Here is a 17,606-nt window from a genome sequence, read left to right as displayed (position 1 = left end):
AAATGTCTTCCTTAAAGAAAGAAAAAATAGTCCAGTTGCCTTCTGAAAAAAGCACCTTTGAAGCCTTCTCAGAGAGACTTCTGACAAGCAAAGTGGATGGGTAAAGCCAGATTCACTTAGCAACCATGTGATACACTTAACAACTGCCGTTTAAAAACACTGACGAAAAGGTCATAAAATTGGGTGCTTAGCAATGGAAATTCTGGTCCCAGTTATGGTTGTAAGTTGAGAACTATCTGTACACAACACAAGCTCCTGCCTCCTATTCTCCCCACAACAAGCATTCTGTGGGTTGGTCTGAGGAAAAATGATAAGCCCAAAGTCACCCAGTCAACTTCTATGCCTAAAGGAGGACTAGAATTCACTGTCTCCTTTTTTCTAAGGCAGCACCTTCCCCACCAGAAGAAACTTTCAAACTTGCACCTAGAACATAAGGGGAATAGGTGACTTTGTGCTTCCTGATATTTTCAGCCACAGCTCTCATATCTCCTTATTAGCAGCGATGGGAAATGATAGGGACTGATGGGAGAGGAACTCCCAAACTTCTGGAGGACACCATATGACCTACCTTGGGGCTATGGATTTGGGGACATGTTTGGATATCATCTTTTAGGAGAATATAAACAGACACAGAATAACAGAGTTGGAAGGGAAGCTTGGAGGTCTTCTAGTCCAACTCCCTGCTCAGGAAACAGACCCTATACTATTTCAGACAAATGGCTGTCCAATCTCTTCTTGAACATTGATGATTTCTGGAGGCAAGTTGTTCCACTGATCAATTGTTCTAATTGTCAGGAAGTTTCTCCTTAGTTCTAGGTTGCTTCTCTCCTTGATTAGTTTCCATCCGTTGCTTCTTGTCCTGCCTTCAGGCGCTTTGGAGAATAGCTTGACTCCCTCTTCTTTGTGGCAACCCCTGAGATATTGGAACACTGCTATCCTGTCAATCCTCACCTTGACTATCATGGCAGTTAAAGGAATAGGAGAAACAAAAACTGATGGGTTGGATTTATTTATTTATTTATTTTTATTTTAATCCCATTTATATCCCGCCCTTCTCTGAAGACTCAGGGCGGCTTACAATCTAAGAAGCACAAATCAATGTGCTTAGCAATAGCCTTCATTCTATGTATATGCCTGCTTATTAGGGCTTTTCCCCCCCAAGCGGCATTATTATTATTACAAAGTCAGCTTATTGCCCCCAACAATCTGGGTCCTCATTTTACCTACCTTGGAAGGATGGAAGGCTGAGTCAACCTTGAGCCTGGTGGGATGCGAACCTGCACTAATTGCAGGCAGCTGGTGTTACTTAAGGAGGCATTAGCCCACTGCTCCACCAAGGATTGATGTTGGAGAGATCATCAGAGAACATTGAAGATTCTTTGGTCTATGTAAAGCAGTTTGGAGCTCACCGTGGGGAGCGTATGAGAAAACTGTTAAGGAGAGACTTGGAAAAGGGATCACACAGCCCAAGGATAGAAATAAGCAGGACAAAGTAACTCAAAATAGCTCTGCTCCTCATATGTTTAATAGAAAATGGGACAGAGAAGAACTTTCAAGATTTTTTTAGCTATACCCAGCAGCAAGGAATAGCATTTCTGGAATCTTGGCTGTGTCTGTTTCTTTATTTGCCTTCCTCAAAAGACTGACATAATTCTTGAAAGCCTGTCCAAATATCTCTGCGTCCCATCTTATACTAAATGGGGTTATTTTGAGTTTGAGAACAAAAAGAATTAAAAATCAGCTCATCCTATTTTAGGGGACTCAGCTCCCTTATCTTAAACCAACTCTGAAATTTGGACTATATTTTCTTGACTTGCGAATGTTGGAAGATCCTGAAGTAGACCTGAACGGAAGGTGATCTGGAATTGGTAACGGAAGCAGGGAAGAGGTGAATAGCTAGCCCTCATAACTCAGCTGAAGCGAAAATGCAGAGCAGGACAATGGAGCTGGCAACATTTCCTGGCTTCCTGGCCCACTAACCTACTTAGAGCATAATCACAGTGCACCGATAACACTTCCACAGTGGCGGCTTGTTTAGAAGCAACCAAACAATGGCAAAAAGATAGAAGAAGACCAAGATTGGGGAGAGAAGATATACTGACTTCTATCAGTTGGCAGCGGGGAAGGATTGTTTGCTGGCTCCAGGCCTGACTGATAACAAAGGCCTCTAATGGGGAGTTCATTTTTTAAGAAAAGGATTGGGATGACGGAGAACAGATCAGCTTGTGACAACTCTGAAAAGAAGATCCAGTGGGCTTATGAAATGGGAAACTGAATTGCATCTGGGAAGTTAAAGAAGGAAGAGCAATCAATTATATCGGTGTTTCCCAACCTTGACAACTTCAAGACATGTGGACTTCAACTCCCAGAATTCCCCAGCCAGCTGAGTCGAAGTCCACATGTCTTGAAGTTGTCAAGGTTGGGAAACACTGATATAATTGATTGCTCTTCCTTCTTTAACTTTAAGCACTGATTTATATGAAGAATGACTGGGCAACCAGAAGCATCAAAGCCACACTTAGATCTACAATTTTCTGCAGGAATGGTGTAAAAAGTCAAGATGAGAGCTACCATTGGCCAGTCAGAGCTCAATTTTTATGTAGCTGCACAAAGAAAACAGGAAAAATCTTTGATTGTACCACTGTGACTACCATTTTGCCTTTTTTTTAAAACCATCTCCTGTGGATTCCTCAGTTGGACCTCAAACTTCTTTTTATGGATTTTATAACCCTATTGACAGTTGGAACAATTAACCAGTGGAACAACCTGCCTCCAGAAGCGGTGAATGCTCCAACACTGGAAGCTTTTAAGAAGAGACTGGACAGCCATTTGTCTGAAATGGTATAGGGTTTCCTGCCTGAGCAGGGGGTTGGACTAGATGACCTCCAAGGTCCCTTCCAACTTCTTCTTCTTCTTCTTCTTCTTCTTCTTCTTCTTCTTCTTCTTCTTCTTCTTCTTCTTCTTCTTCTTCTTCTTCTTCTTCTTCTTCTTCTTCTTCTTGAAAACTGGTGTCAGGAAACCCCATCAGCACCCTTAAGACCCTCACTTGTCTTAACATGGATTTAGAAATCTTTCGAAAAACTCTCCCTAGCAGAAAATTCCAGATCTCCCCTGACTATGTAGACAAGATGCCACCACCCTCTTCATTTTACTCTCCACCTCCTGTGATTTTTCTTTAAGTAGAGGAATCGGGATTCTTTGGCAGAGAGAACATTACCACAGACTTAGACCGCCTCCTGGAAGACATTTAAAAACATCAGACTGGATGAAGAGAGGTTGGTTTTCTGGGGTATTCTCTGTGCTATACAGTAATTTATGAGAGTTATGTCTCCATTTTTTCTTGACCATGTGTAAATTTATAATCCTCAGAGCTATTTCCCTTAGCTCTCTTTCTTTGTAGATTGAGACAACCCATATGTTGTAGATTGATTCAATACACCCTATCTTATTTAGGCTGCAGTTTTTGATATGTTTTCCAGTTCTGTAATAATGTATATTCTTTGGACAATATACAAGATTAGTTCTTTATCTTTAGTTAGCCTCTCTAAAGCTGTCTTCTTCTTCTTCTTCTTCTTCTTCTTCTTCTTCTTCTTCTTCTTCTTCTTCTTCTTCTTCTTCTTCTTCTTCTTCTTCTTCTTCTTCTCCTTCTTCTCCTTCTCCTTCTCCTTCTCCTTCTTCTTCCTGTCTCTCTCAAACTAGCTAGCTAGCTTCTGAAGATAAAAAAAAACCCCAACTTCATGGCTAATCAACAGCTCAGGAACAGCAATTACATGGGGGGGGAAATCTCTGTGACAGTGTTTTAAACTACTAAGAATTTTTATGCAAAAACATGGTGGAAGATAGTGGGGTTCCCCCCCCTCCCAAACTGTACGTATTTCTCTATTTCAGACCCATGATAAATAACTTCAACAAATCCTCCAGTGTAATAATTAAGGAATGAGAGCTGGAAAGGGGGGAGGAGAAACAGTAGGGTATTTCTTGCTTGTTGATTCCTCAGTGGCTGAGAGAGATAAAAAAAGAAAGACAAGTGGGAGGTTCTTCAGCTCTTCTGTATAATTTTGATTGAATCAAACATTTGCTCCCTTTTTCTTCCCCCTCCTTCCAGTTTTATCTATTTCAGTGATCCAAATTTAACTTTATGAAAATCTCTCATCTTGCCCAATTAAAGTTCATGTTTTTGCATCTTCCTTGGCCAGTCAGAGATATTTTGCTGCCCAGATGCTGGTTTGTTTTTCCCACAACACAAAAATGGTTCTGAAGATCTTAAAACTCTAAAGGCGTCAAGCGCAAAATATTTTATAGATCTTCCTTTCATGTCATCCAGGTTCGGATCTAATAATTGGTGAAGAGACTCTTCTTTTGGCTGTGTTCCCACCCAACCTGGTTAACCCTTTCTGGAGATTCGCACGAGACCAGAAAGTGCGAACTTATGGGTGGACTGAGTTCACAGAAGGGATGAAGCCGTTCTAAATTCAGTCATGATTGAGCAAGCTTAGGATGGTTTGTGATTGTACTGATAGGGATTTTGACTAGCTTGGTTAAGTGTGCCATTAAAAGACAGGAAAACAGTGTTTTTACTCTATTGGGAAGGAGAAGAGAAGAGGCTTTTTCATGGCCTGCATTTAAGCCAGCGTTTCTCAACCTCAGCCACTTTAAGCTGTGTGGACTTCAGCTCCCAGAATTCCACAGCCAGCATTTCTGGCTGTGGAATTCTGGGAGTTGAAGTCCACATTGCTGAAAGTGGCTGAGGTTAAGAAACACTGATTTAAGACAGGGGTTTTCAAACCTGGCCTTTTTATGACTTCTGGACTTCAACTCCCAGAATTCCTCAGCCAGCATGCTGAGGCTCAGCCAGCATGCCTGGCTGAGGAATTCTGAGAGTTGAAGTCCACAAGTCATAAAAGGCCCAAGTTTGAAGACCCCTGATTTAAGATAGGGAACTCCCCACCTCAACAAATCAATTGGAACCCTCTTTGACAAATTTTTATTATAGGGCAGACATGTCAAACACAAGGCCCGGGGGCCGGATCCGGCCCGCAAAGTGGTTTCATGTGGCCCGCGAAGCCATCCTGGAAACAGTGAGGGAACGGCCCCCACTGCCTTGGCCCTGGCCCAGAGACCCTCCTCCTGCCAGAGACCCTCAGATCTATCCCATTCCTGCCCAGGCCCCCATAGGCACCCTTGCCGCGAACGATGTAGAGCTGGCCACGCCCACCCAGTAGGCCATATGCACTCTAGCTATGCCCACCCAGTAGGCCACGCCCACCCAGGTCATACCCACCCGGCCCTCTAAGGGCAACCGCAATGCTGATGTGGCCCTCAATGAAATTGAGTTTGACACCCCTGTTATAGGGTCTTTGATGCTCTCTGAACCTGGTGGTTTTCTTGCAGACGTTTCATTATCCAACTTGGTAATATCATCAGTCTTTTACTAGCTGTTTAAAATATACCTCCTACAACTTGCTCTTCTGTAGCTTACTGCATGAGCTAATGTTTATTCGAATTCTGAATGTACCAGCAGTCCTCAACTTACAGTCTTTCGTTTAGTGACCAAAGTTACAACAACACTGAAGAAAATGATTTATGCCCACCCAGTAGGCCACGCCCACCCAGGTCATACCCACCCGGCCCTCTAAGGGCAACCGCAATGCTGATGTGGCCCTCAATGAAATTGAGTTTGACACCCCTGTTATAGGGTCTTTGATGCTCTCTGAACCTGGTGGTTTTCTTGCAGACGTTTCATTATCCAACTTGGTAATATCATCAGTCTTTTACTAGCTGTTTAAAATATACCTCCTACAACTTGCTCTTCTGTAGCTTACTGCATGAGCTAATGTTTATTCGAATTCTGAATGTACCAGCAGTCCTCAACTTACAGTCTTTCGTTTAGTGACCAAAGTTACAACAACACTGAAGAAAATGATTTATGACCATTTTTCACACAACCATTGCAGCATCCCCATGGTCACATGATCAAAATTTGGAATTTTGGCAACTGTTTCATATTTATGATGATTGCAGGATCCCACGGTCATGTGATCACCTATGGTGACCTTTTGACAATCAAAGTCAATAGGGAAGCCAGATTCACTTAAAATTGTGTTTCTAATTTAACAACTATAGTGATTCACTAAATTCATTTTTTTGATATTCCTGACACAGAGAGGTAGACAGACAGATGCAAGTAGCAAGCCAGTAATCTGATTATTGTATGTTATTGGCAGGGAGAGACAGAAATGTTCAGTCCTTTTTTTGGAGGCACTGTCATTATCTAAATTAATCAAATGGGTTGGATTGGCAAACCATACCCCCCCCCCCAAAAAAAAGTTTGAACCCAATTCAGTTGAATTAATACTAAACTCCATTAATTAAAGGCTTGATATATTATCATTCTCCACACATTTAATAAATTTCCCCATCTGTCAAAAACTGCCAGTGACATTTGGAGTAATTGGGGGTGGGGGTGGGGGTGGGGGGGGGTGGAGGGTTGGAAGTTGGCTGAATCCTGTCTACATTTCTCTTCTATTGGGGAGAGTGTTATATCAACTTCTATTCTAGAGTTCCTTAAATTTTTCAAGACCACAACATTTCAATGCACTTTTTAAAATGAAGGACATCTGTGTCCTTTCTTGAAATAAATAAATGGAATCTTGGAACATCACAGGTTATAATATTTAAAATATTAAATATAATAATGTTTTTCCCCTCACACAGAATACATTGATTATAGAACGTAAGATATGAAATGGCATATGATGTTTCATCAAGGTCTGTTAATAGAAGGTTTGGAGCTGGCAAAACTATTGGCTTTGGCTGTGGGAAATGCTTGTCACAAACCCCCGTAGAACGAAATGTTAATATAGGTGTTCCTCAACTTACGACTACAGTTGGGACCAGAATTTCCATTCCTAACCAAGGTGGTTGCTATACCTGATTTTATGACCTTTTTTTGCCACAATTGTTAAATGAATCACAGTCATTAAACAAATCCATCCCCCCCCACTTGACTTTGCTTGTTGGAAGCTGGCTGGGAAGGTCACAAATGAAAATCCTATGACCTTGGGAGCCTGCAACTGTTGTAAATACATACCAGTTGCCAAATGCCCCAAATTATGATCACATGACTGTGGGGATTCTCCAAGAGTTGCAAGTGCAAACACCAACACTAAATCACTTTCTTCAGTGCAGTTGTAACTTTGAACAGATGCTAAATGAATGGTTGTAAGTCGACGACCACCTGTATTTTTCTCAGGGCTATGCAATTTTGTGGTGACACACATCCGATGCTAAAAGCAACAAGTGATCAGAATGTCATAGGAATAGATGTACAGCCTATTCGGGCTTAGATGGATATTTTTATGTGAGCTCTCAGGATAATGCCATAGTCCTCGACTTACAGCAGTTCATTTAATGGCAGTTCAAAGTTACAACAGCACTGAAAAAAGTAACTTATGACTGTTCTTCACCCTTACGACCGTTGTAGCACCCCCCATGGTCACATTGTTAAAATCCAGATGCTTGGCAACTGACTCATATTTATGTCAGTTGCAGTGTCCTGGGGTCATGTGATCCCCTTTTGCGACCTTCTGACAGGCAAAGTCAATGGGGAAACCTGATTTGCTTAACAACCGTGTTACTAACTTAATTGCAATGATTGGCTTAACAACTGTGGCAAGAAAGGTTGTAAAAATGGGGCAAAATGCAACTATCTCAGTAATTTTGGGCTCAGTTGTGGTCATAAGTTGAGGACGACCTGTAGCTTCCTTCAGAAACTCTTAGCACCAGTGTTTATGTAAGTTGAGCTGCTCTGAGGCTAAAATCTTTAAGATCGGAGTAAGGGGAATTGAGAGCTGTGTTTTCAGAGGACTGTAAAGAGAACTGGGATAACAACATTTTTTAAACCAGTGTTTCTCAACTTTGGCAACTTTAAGGTGTGTGGTCTTCAAGCAAACAAGCATAATCAATAGAGGAAGCAGGATTTAACTTAACAACTGCAGAGATTCATTTAACAACTGTGGCAAAAAAGAGTGTAAAATCGGGTGCAATTCACTTTACCTTGCTTAGCAATGGGAATTGTGATTGTAAGTTGAGGACCAACTTGTGCTAACATGTTCTTCTCCCTCGGTTTGTGACAAGCATTTCAGCATTTACCACAGCCAAGGCCAAACCCCAAGCCTTCTCTTAACAAACCTTAAAGAAACATCATGTGCAATTATGGATTTGCTTAAAGACTATGTGATTCACTTAACAGCTGCAGTGATTTGTTTAACAAACGTGGGAAAAAAGATAATAAAATCCAGCTTGGCTCACTTAACAACTTTCTTGCTTAACAATAAAAATTCTGTTCCCAACTGTGGTTGTAAGTTCAGGACAACCTGTATATAAGTTTTGAGAAATCTGAGAAACAGGAACACGCTAAAGAAACAGTTATAAAAGATATTGATTGGGTCCACTGGAACTCCTTCTTTGGCAATTACTGCGCTGACCCCAATTGCAAATTTTAAAGTATTTGCTGTACCAGCACAAAGGTCTATAATAAGAATTTTATAATGTACTTTCTTGGCTGCCCAGTTTGTGAGGCGAGGCGGTGGTGGCAAAGGACGATAATAAGAATGCAAACAGCAGCTTGTGTTTATAAGCCTATTAGGGGCTTATGTAATTTGCCATCTCTGGGTTACAAAGCTTTCTGCTCCTACCTAAATAAGGGCATTACTCTCTTAATGAACGAAGGTAGCAGTGACAAAGAAACACAAAGGGCGAAGGGAATTGGGTGCTGGTGATCAAAATGGCTTGTGTCTGCTTTGGGATGTGGGTCTGGCAAAGGCGCTTGTGCAAACAATCTCTCTGGTTGTCACCACCACCATCATAACCATCATCATTTTAGCCATTGTTTATCCATTGCAGGATGAAGGCCTCTTCTGCATGTTTCCAACCTATATGGACCTTAGCTTTCTTTTGCCAATTGGGCCCACAATACTTGCTGAAGCTGTTGATCCATCTTGTTTTAACAATTGCCCTTAGCAATAGCATTTAGATTTGTATACCGCTTCATAGTGCTTTACAGCCCTCTCTAAGCGATTTACAGAGTCAGCCTATTGCTTCCAACAATCTGGCTCCTCATTTTACTGACCTCGGAAGGATGGAAGGCTGAGTCAACCTTGAGCCAGTGAGAATCGAACTGCCAAATTGCAGGCAGCCGGCAGGCAGCAGAAGTAGCCTGTTGAGCGGTGTCTCAACACAGCCATTCCGTTTGACAGCTGGCTCTGCCTCCCATTCTTCTCCTCTCTTGATGGCACTGCACACTTTTGTTTGTTCTCTAATCCATGTGCAGCTCTTGTCCTGTGATGCCGAGCACGTAACTTTCCTTTGCTCCACTTGTACCTTTGGCGTCAATTGTGAGGTTAGTGTCCATGTTTCACCGGCACGTGTAAGAACAGCACAGAAATTGTGGCATAATATGCCCCGGATGCAGAATTCAGCTTGCTGAGAATGTAAGTTTAATGAAGAGAAGGACGAGGGGGGACATGATAGCAGTGTTCCAATATCCCAGGGGTTGCCACAGAGAAGAGGGGAGTCGATCTATTCTCCAAAGCGCCTGAAAGCAGGACAAGAAGCAACAGATGGAAACTAATCAAGGAGAGAAGCAACCTAGAACTAAGGAGAAACTTCCTGACAGTTAGAACAATTAATCAGTGGAACAACCTGCCTCCAGAAGCTTTGAATGCTCCAACACTGGAAGTTTTTAAGAAGAGACTGGACAGCCATTTGTCTGAAATGGTATAGGGTTTCCTGCCTGAGTAGGGGGTTGGACTAGATCACACAAACACACGCACACAGACACAGAGACACAGAGACACATACATACATACACACACACACACACACACACACACACACACACACACACACACACACACATATATATATATATATATATATATATATATATATATATATATATATATATATATATATATTCGTAGATTTTCACGGGTATAGGTATGTAGGTCTTGGCGTATTCGGGTCTTTTCCCATGTAGGATTGAGGGTGTCTTGGCGATGTTTTGACAAGGTCCCACTCATCATCTTCAGGCTGGTGTCTTCGGTTTCGTGCTCGCACAAGCACGAAACCAAAGACTCCAGCCTGAAGATGATGAGTGGGACTTCGTCGAAACGTCGCCAAGACACCCTCAATCCTATACGGGAAAAGACCCGAATACGCCAAGACCTACATATGTGTGTGTGTGTGTGTGTGTGTGTGTGTGTGTAAATTACTAACAAAGAATTTAGGGAGGCTGATATGCATTTCGGACTCATTAGTCTTCATCAGTCAGTCATAACCCTCTGAGATTCGAACCTGGGCTGCTTGCACGTTAGGCAGTGTTTTTACTTCTTGAGCCACAGGTTGTCTCTCGCTTTGTTAGCTTTTTGCAAGGGGAGAAATATGTGTCATATGTTAACTCTTAGATTACCTTGCTAGGCCCCAAACATGGGGCAAATCTTTATTTCCTGTTTTCAGCCTTATCTCAAAGGCCATCGAACAGGCTGTAGTCACACCGGACAGTTCATATATTTGTGTAAATTACTAACAAAGAATTTAGGGAGGCTGATATGCATTTCGGACTCATTAGTCTTCATCAGTCAGTCATACCCCTCTGAGATATATACACACACACACATACATACATACATACATACATACATACATACACACACACACAGAGCAAACCACCCAGGATATTTCAACACAGAACTCAGGAAATCACTACAATAGAGCTCAGGATGTCATCACACAGCCCATTACCCAGGTCGTTACAACACAAAGGACTAACGAGCACACAGCCAGCACCTCAGCCACACAGGATGTTACAAATCAGCCAACTAATCCCCTAACAATAGCCCCATCAACCAATCATGATATAACATCACAGCCAACCAATCCGCTTACAGCAACAAAGCCAGCACCCCACACATCCCCACCAGTATTTATAGAGAGATGGAGAGCTCCGATCACGCTTCGCTCGCACAAGCACAAAACCAAAACCGAAGACATGAAAACAAATATATGTGTGTGTGTGTGTGTGTGTGTGTGTGTGTGTGTGTGTGTGTGTGTGTGTATGTGTCTGTATGTGTAGATCTAGAGTCTCGGGTTTCTTCCCGCGTTCCTTTCATCTTCAGAAAGTTGTGGCGACGCATTGCTCCTGGGAGCAGCAGGAGGAACACTCCGGCCTGATGATGACGGATGGGATTTCGTCGAAACGTCGCCACAACTTTCTGAAGATGAAAGGAACGCGGGAAGAAACCCGAGACTCTAGATCTACACATACAGACACCCGCGAGAATCTACGAAAACATATATATATATATATGTATGTATATATATATATATATATATATATATATATATATATATATATATATATATATATACATACATACATACATACATACATATATATATATATATATGTCTATATATATATGTCTCATATGTTAACTCTTAGATTACCTTGCTAGGCCCCAAACATGGGGCAAATCTTTATTTCCTGTTTTCAGCCTTATCTCAAAGGCCATCGAACAGGCTGTAGTCACACCGGACAGTTCATATATTTGTGTAAATTACTAACAAAGAATTTTGAGATAAGGCTGAAAACAGGAAATAAAGATTTGCCCCATGTTTGGGGCCTAGCAAGGTAATCTAAGAGTTAACATATGACACATATTTCTCCCCTTGCAAAAAAGCTAACAAAGCGAGAGAGAACCTGTGGCTCAAGAAGTAAAAACACTGCCTAACGTACACACACACACACACACACACACACACACACACACACACACATATATATATATATATATTAAATCAAGGACTACCTGAATTCCTAATTCCTTTCACCCTTTTCCCCATCTGGTAACCCTGAATGTGTTAGAGTAGCCTGCAGCACTCAGATTCCTGTCCATGTCTTCCCTAGCCAGTTATTTAAGGAGTTGAATTAGGCTTTAACTGGAGGGCACCAGATTGAGGAAGTTGCTCAGTTAGCCTCCCAGGACCCTTCTGAAATAGAGGCAGTCCTCGACTTACAACAGTTCATTTGGTGACCATTCGAAGTTACAACAGCCGTGAAAAATGTGACTTTTGACCATTTTTCATACTTACCACCATTGCAGCGTCCCCATGATCACGCGCTCATAATTCAGAGCTTAGCAACTGAGTCATATTTACGATGGTCCCGGGGTCATGTCAGTGGGGAAGCCAGATTCACTTAACAAATGTGTTACTAATTTAACAATTGCAGTGATTCACTTAACAACTGTGGCAAGGAAGGTTGCAAAGGAGGGCAAAACTCACTTAAGAACTCATTTAGCAACAAAAAAGTTGAGCTCAATTGTGGTCATAAATCAAGGACTACCTGTGTACCCCTGAAAGAAGAGCAGGATTAAATTCTCAGATTTTAAAGGTAACCTTGGCCCTCTGGGTTGCTCATCCCAAACCTACCAGTGCCATCAAAATATTCCCTCCATCCTGCTATGAGCATCGTGAACATCCAATGTCCTTACCTACAAGTTCTGCACAGAGGCTGAGCTGAGTATTAACAGGATTAATTCTATCTGAGCTGCTAATTCCAAACTCCAAAAATAGTTCGGTTAGCTCTCTCTCTCTTTATTACTCAGATACCTAGCCAGCTACTTATCTGTCTATTTATCTATCTGCCTTACTGCCCATCTCACTCCCTTGTCTTCTGCCAGAAGACTATCCTGTTAACCAATTGCTCATGGCAAAGGGATGTGTTGGGAGAAATTTTGTCTAGTAAACATCACCTCTTCTGAGTCCCAGGGCCATCAAGCAGGCATGAGGGTCTCCCATATCCCAGAAGCCCATAGCCATGCCCTGGAGGACACTTCTGAAGTTTATTTTCTGCGTATAATTCTCAGTTTTTCTTTGGATCAAATCAGTTTCTGAGCAACTAAACAGCTGATGTCTTTGGACATAACAAGAGAGTCTATTCTGGAGACTGTTCAGTAATTCTGCATGGCCACAGAGAGGACTAAGGCGCTAATGCTAAAAACAATCATGGGACATCAGGTTTTATGCAGCCAACATGACAGGCTCAAAGGAAAGGGACCTCACAAGTTGCAGAAATTAGAGGTACACAAAACTGGTTGTTGCTAGAGGACTCCCAATGTCCTTCTTATCATCCCGGAGCTTTTGAGCTTCAGATGGGTTTGTGTTAATCTCAGGATGATTCCAGAGTGGCAGTGTCAAAATATTTTGCACATCTCTAAACAGAAACAAAACAAGCAGGCAAAACACCAATGAAATCTCCTCTCCCCCAGTTTAAAATAAAATGAAATAAAATAAGAATTTCTTCCCTCTCTCCCAAGAAAATATAAAAGAGATTTAAAAAAAACAAGTCTGGCTTTTAAAGAGCAGCAGGAAATAGGAAGGAAGGAAGGAAGGAAGGAAGGAAGGAAGGAAGGAAGGAAGGAAGGAAGGAAGGAAGGAAGGAAGGAAGGAAAGAATATTCTGGAAAAGCTTATGGCAGACTGGGATTCTGAAAGGGAGCAGTTTCTGGTAATGCAACAATGCAACATTTTGTTGCAGAACATTTGTTAACCTCAGAGACAGGGAAAATGTGACCCTTCAAATGTTTCTGAACTACAATTCCCAGAATCTCTTATGACTAGCCTACCTATTCTGGCAGGGTCTGCTGGGAGTTGTAGTTCCTTAACAATAAGATAGCTACAGGACACCTCTCCGCATCCTTTAAAAATTCGGAAACCTGTCAGTTAATTAGGACTCCTTTTTCTAGAGTCAAAACCGAATGGGTGAAAGGTTGTAGGCAACAGAGGCAGCGTGGAATGCTGCGAAGGGTCTGCAGGCCCAAGGTCAAAAAAGTCAAGATGGCAGTCACAACTCTTTCTTAGGCCTGCAAAGATGTTTAACAAAAAGCCTAAGGATTCAATTATACTGTTGTGGCTGACATCCTGAATCTTTTAATTCGATTATGGATGCCCCTATCATGCTAGCAAGCTTAGGGAAGTGTGCAGGCCTTCAGATTTATGAAACTAGATGAAGTCAATTAGAGTTACTCTATCTGGGCTGCAAAAATTGGACAATCCTTAAATGATGGGAGTAAGATTTAGAAAACTCTAGCTCTCTGCTCCCATCTAGTGATTGTCCCAAAGTAAATCTTTAACTCAAATGGCTCAGGATTACAAAACATGAGCAGTACATCCTACACACTTATACACCACAAGAATTCCCATTAAGTTCAATGACGTCTATTTGGAGGCAGGTAAGTTTCAGTCTGCAACCTGAACTCCAAATTAAAAAAGAAAAATATCCAGATGCAAACCTTGTCTGATCAAGAATTAATTACACTATGGCTTTGAGTAAGTTGATCACTCTGCCTCAATTATAGCCCTTCCATCTCCAGTATGCAATAATAATACCCTTACAAAGTTGTTGGCTTACACAGTAAAGAGACTCAGTTGATATGAGAGAGCTTGGTCTAGTGGTTAAGGCACCAGGCTAGAAAAGTAGGAGGCTGTGAGCTCAAATCCTGCCTTAGCCATGAAAGCCAGCTGGGTGGTGCTCTCTCATCACATCCTACCTCACAGGGTTGTTGTTGTGGGAAAATAAGAGGAGCCTTGAGTTACTTATAAAAATAATAAAGGCAGAATACAAAGAATAAATAAAATTAAAAAGAATGTATGTGAATGTCTTTATTTCAGTAATTTAATCCAAGGGTGTCCAACTATGGCAGCTTTATGACTTTATGACTAGTGGACTTCAACTCCCAGAATACAGCTGGCTCAGGAATTCTGGGAATTTAGTCCACAAGTTGTAAAATTGCCGTTGTTGCCCATCCCTGCTATAGTCTGAGACTTTCCATTGGCAAATGCTCCTTCTCATGGTTTGCTCCTTCTCTCTGGGAAAATAAAGTTCTATTCCATAGGAATGAATGCTATTGTACAAGCAATTTTATGCCCTCAACTTATGTGTCATAAGTGGAGGACTACATGTAAAAACGCTTAGACTCTTGTGATTAATTTTTATTTCAATTTACACTGAGAAAGACCAAATGTTCTAAAAAGACTGCTGCTTAAACTCAGCACCGTTACATAAATATTGTCATCAAAATGACATAGTATTGTTTAGCAGGAAGAGGGAAATTGTATGTGGGATCCAGACCTAACTATGTATTTTGACTGCCCACTCACTTTTTTCCACTGGGTACAAATTTTCAGGATAAACTGTGTTTCGATTCTCCTTGTAAAAGCTGCACATCATCTTTTATGAGCCACATCTCCAAGTGCAATAACATCCAAAGACAATTAAACATTATTTTAATAGTTAACTTCGGCTGACTTGGAATAAAAAAACAACAACACACAGCAATAATGGCTAACCCACTTTTTGCTTAGAGATAGGCAGGGAAAAATATTTGCTTAGCTTTAATTTGCATTGTAATAATCCCATGGGACAATACATGTATTTCCTTAGGGTAGGGGTAGGCAACCTCGGCTCTTTTATGACTCATGGACTTCAACTCCCAGAATTCCTGAGCCAGCTGGCTCAGGAATTCTGGGAGTTGAAGTCCATGAGTCATAAAAGAGCCGAGGTTGCCTACCCCTGCCTTAGGGCAAAAGTGTCTTGAAGCCTTCCTTGAGATGGGTTTCAGGTTTTGTGTTTTATAAATACAATGGAAACATAATGGTTTAGACCCTAAAGAAAAGGCACATTGGACATGCTCAATGAAAGTCTTTCTTAGGCAGCACAGCACAGGTAGTCCTTGACTTACGACCATAATTGAGCCCAAAGTTTCTGTAGCTAAGTAAAACATTGGTTAAGTGAATTTTGCCCCCTCTTACGACTTTTCTTGCCACAATTATTAAATGAATCACCGCAGTTGTTAACTTAGTCGCACGGTTGTTAAGTGAATCTGGCTTCCCCCATTGACTTTGCTTGCTGGAAGGTTGCGAAAGAGGGTCAGAGGACCCCGGGACACTGCAACCGTCATAAATCTGAGTCAGTTGCCAAACATCCAAATGTTGATCCTGGGGATGCTGCAACGGTCGTAAGTGTGAAAAACGGTCACGTCATTTTTTCCCCAGTGCTGTTGCAACTTTGAATGGTCACTCAATGAACTGTTGTAAGTCGAGGACTACCTGTACAAACATATAAGGCTTCTAAGACAGAGAAGCAGTGGTAACCCACTGAGAGAAATCCATATATGTCTTGGATCCTTGGTGGAGCAGTGGGCTAATGCCTCCTTAAGTAACACCAGCTGCCTGCAATTAGTGCAGGTTCGCATCCCACCAGGCTCAAGGTTGACTCAGCCTTCCATCCTTCCGAGGTAGGTAAAATGAGGACCCAGATTGTTGGGGGCAATTAAGCTGACTTTGTAATAATGCCGCTTGGGGTGTGTGTGAAAGCCCTAATAAGCAGGCATATACATAGAATGAAGGCTACTGCTAAGCTTGTAAGCCGCCCTGAGTCTTTGGAGAAGGGCAGGATATAAATGGAATTAAAAATAAAAAAAACATGCTAAGACATTTCCTGAGTTTTTGCAAGACCAATTGCTCAGACGCGTTCATGCCTAGACAGCACCATGATTAAAAAAAAAAACTCTGCTTCCTAACCTCAGTCCCTTTTCCCTTCCATTATTTAGTCTAGAGAAAATGCCGACATGGATAGAAACACACAGGGCCTCCCAAAGTGTTTTCTTTTAAAACTAGAGGCTTTTGTTGTTTTCCTTCTTCTTGCTCCGGTTTCTTTTATCCTTGATGTTTGATGATGTTCTGTTTATCTTTGTAAGAAAGAGAAGACTAAGAAACCAATCAATAAGGGATTCACTGTTGCTCAGGCATCTTTGCTTCATCTTCTATGCAGGCCACACAATCAGGAAAGCTCATTTAAATGTGTTTTATTTCACTTACTATATTGCTGACTACTGGAGACTTTCAAAACATTACACACTTGTAATATGAGGGTGGGTAACTCTTCCCACTTTGGTTTTAGGATTATTCTTTTGAATTACAGGTAGTCCTCGACTTATGACAGTTCACTTAGTGACAGTTTGAAGCTACAGCGGCACTGAAAAAAGTGACTGATGACGGTTTTTCATGCTTGCGACTGTTGCAGCAGCCCCATGGTTGTGTGATCAAAATTCAAAAGCTTGGCAACTGTCTCATATTTATGACGGTTGCAGTGTCCCAGGGTCATATGACCCTCTTTTGCAATCTTCTGACAAGCAAGTCATTGGGGAAACCAGATTCACCTAACAACTGAAGTGATTCACTTAACAACTATTAAAAGGAAGGTCTTAAAATGGGGCAAAATTCGCTTAACAAATGTCTCACTTAGCAACAGAAATTTTGAGCCCAATTGCAGTCATAGGTCGAGGACTACCGGTATTACATTCTTGTAATACCATTTTTAAGGTAATCCTTCCCACTTTGGTTTTAGAGTTATTCATTTGGATTCTTTTAGTGCTTCAGCAAAATTAATGTCATAGTTTTTAGAACTGCCTCCCTCCCTCCCTCCTTCCTTCCTTCTCATTCTTTTTGTATTTCATCTTTCCTCTAGGACAGAGTTTCTGAACC

Source organism: Vipera ursinii (genome assembly GCF_947247035.1).
Source record: "Vipera ursinii genome assembly, chromosome: 1".
Classification (NCBI taxonomy): domain Eukaryota; kingdom Metazoa; phylum Chordata; class Lepidosauria; order Squamata; family Viperidae; genus Vipera; species Vipera ursinii.
The sequence above is the reverse complement of the archived record's forward strand: the minus strand, read 5'-3'. Positions refer to the sequence as shown.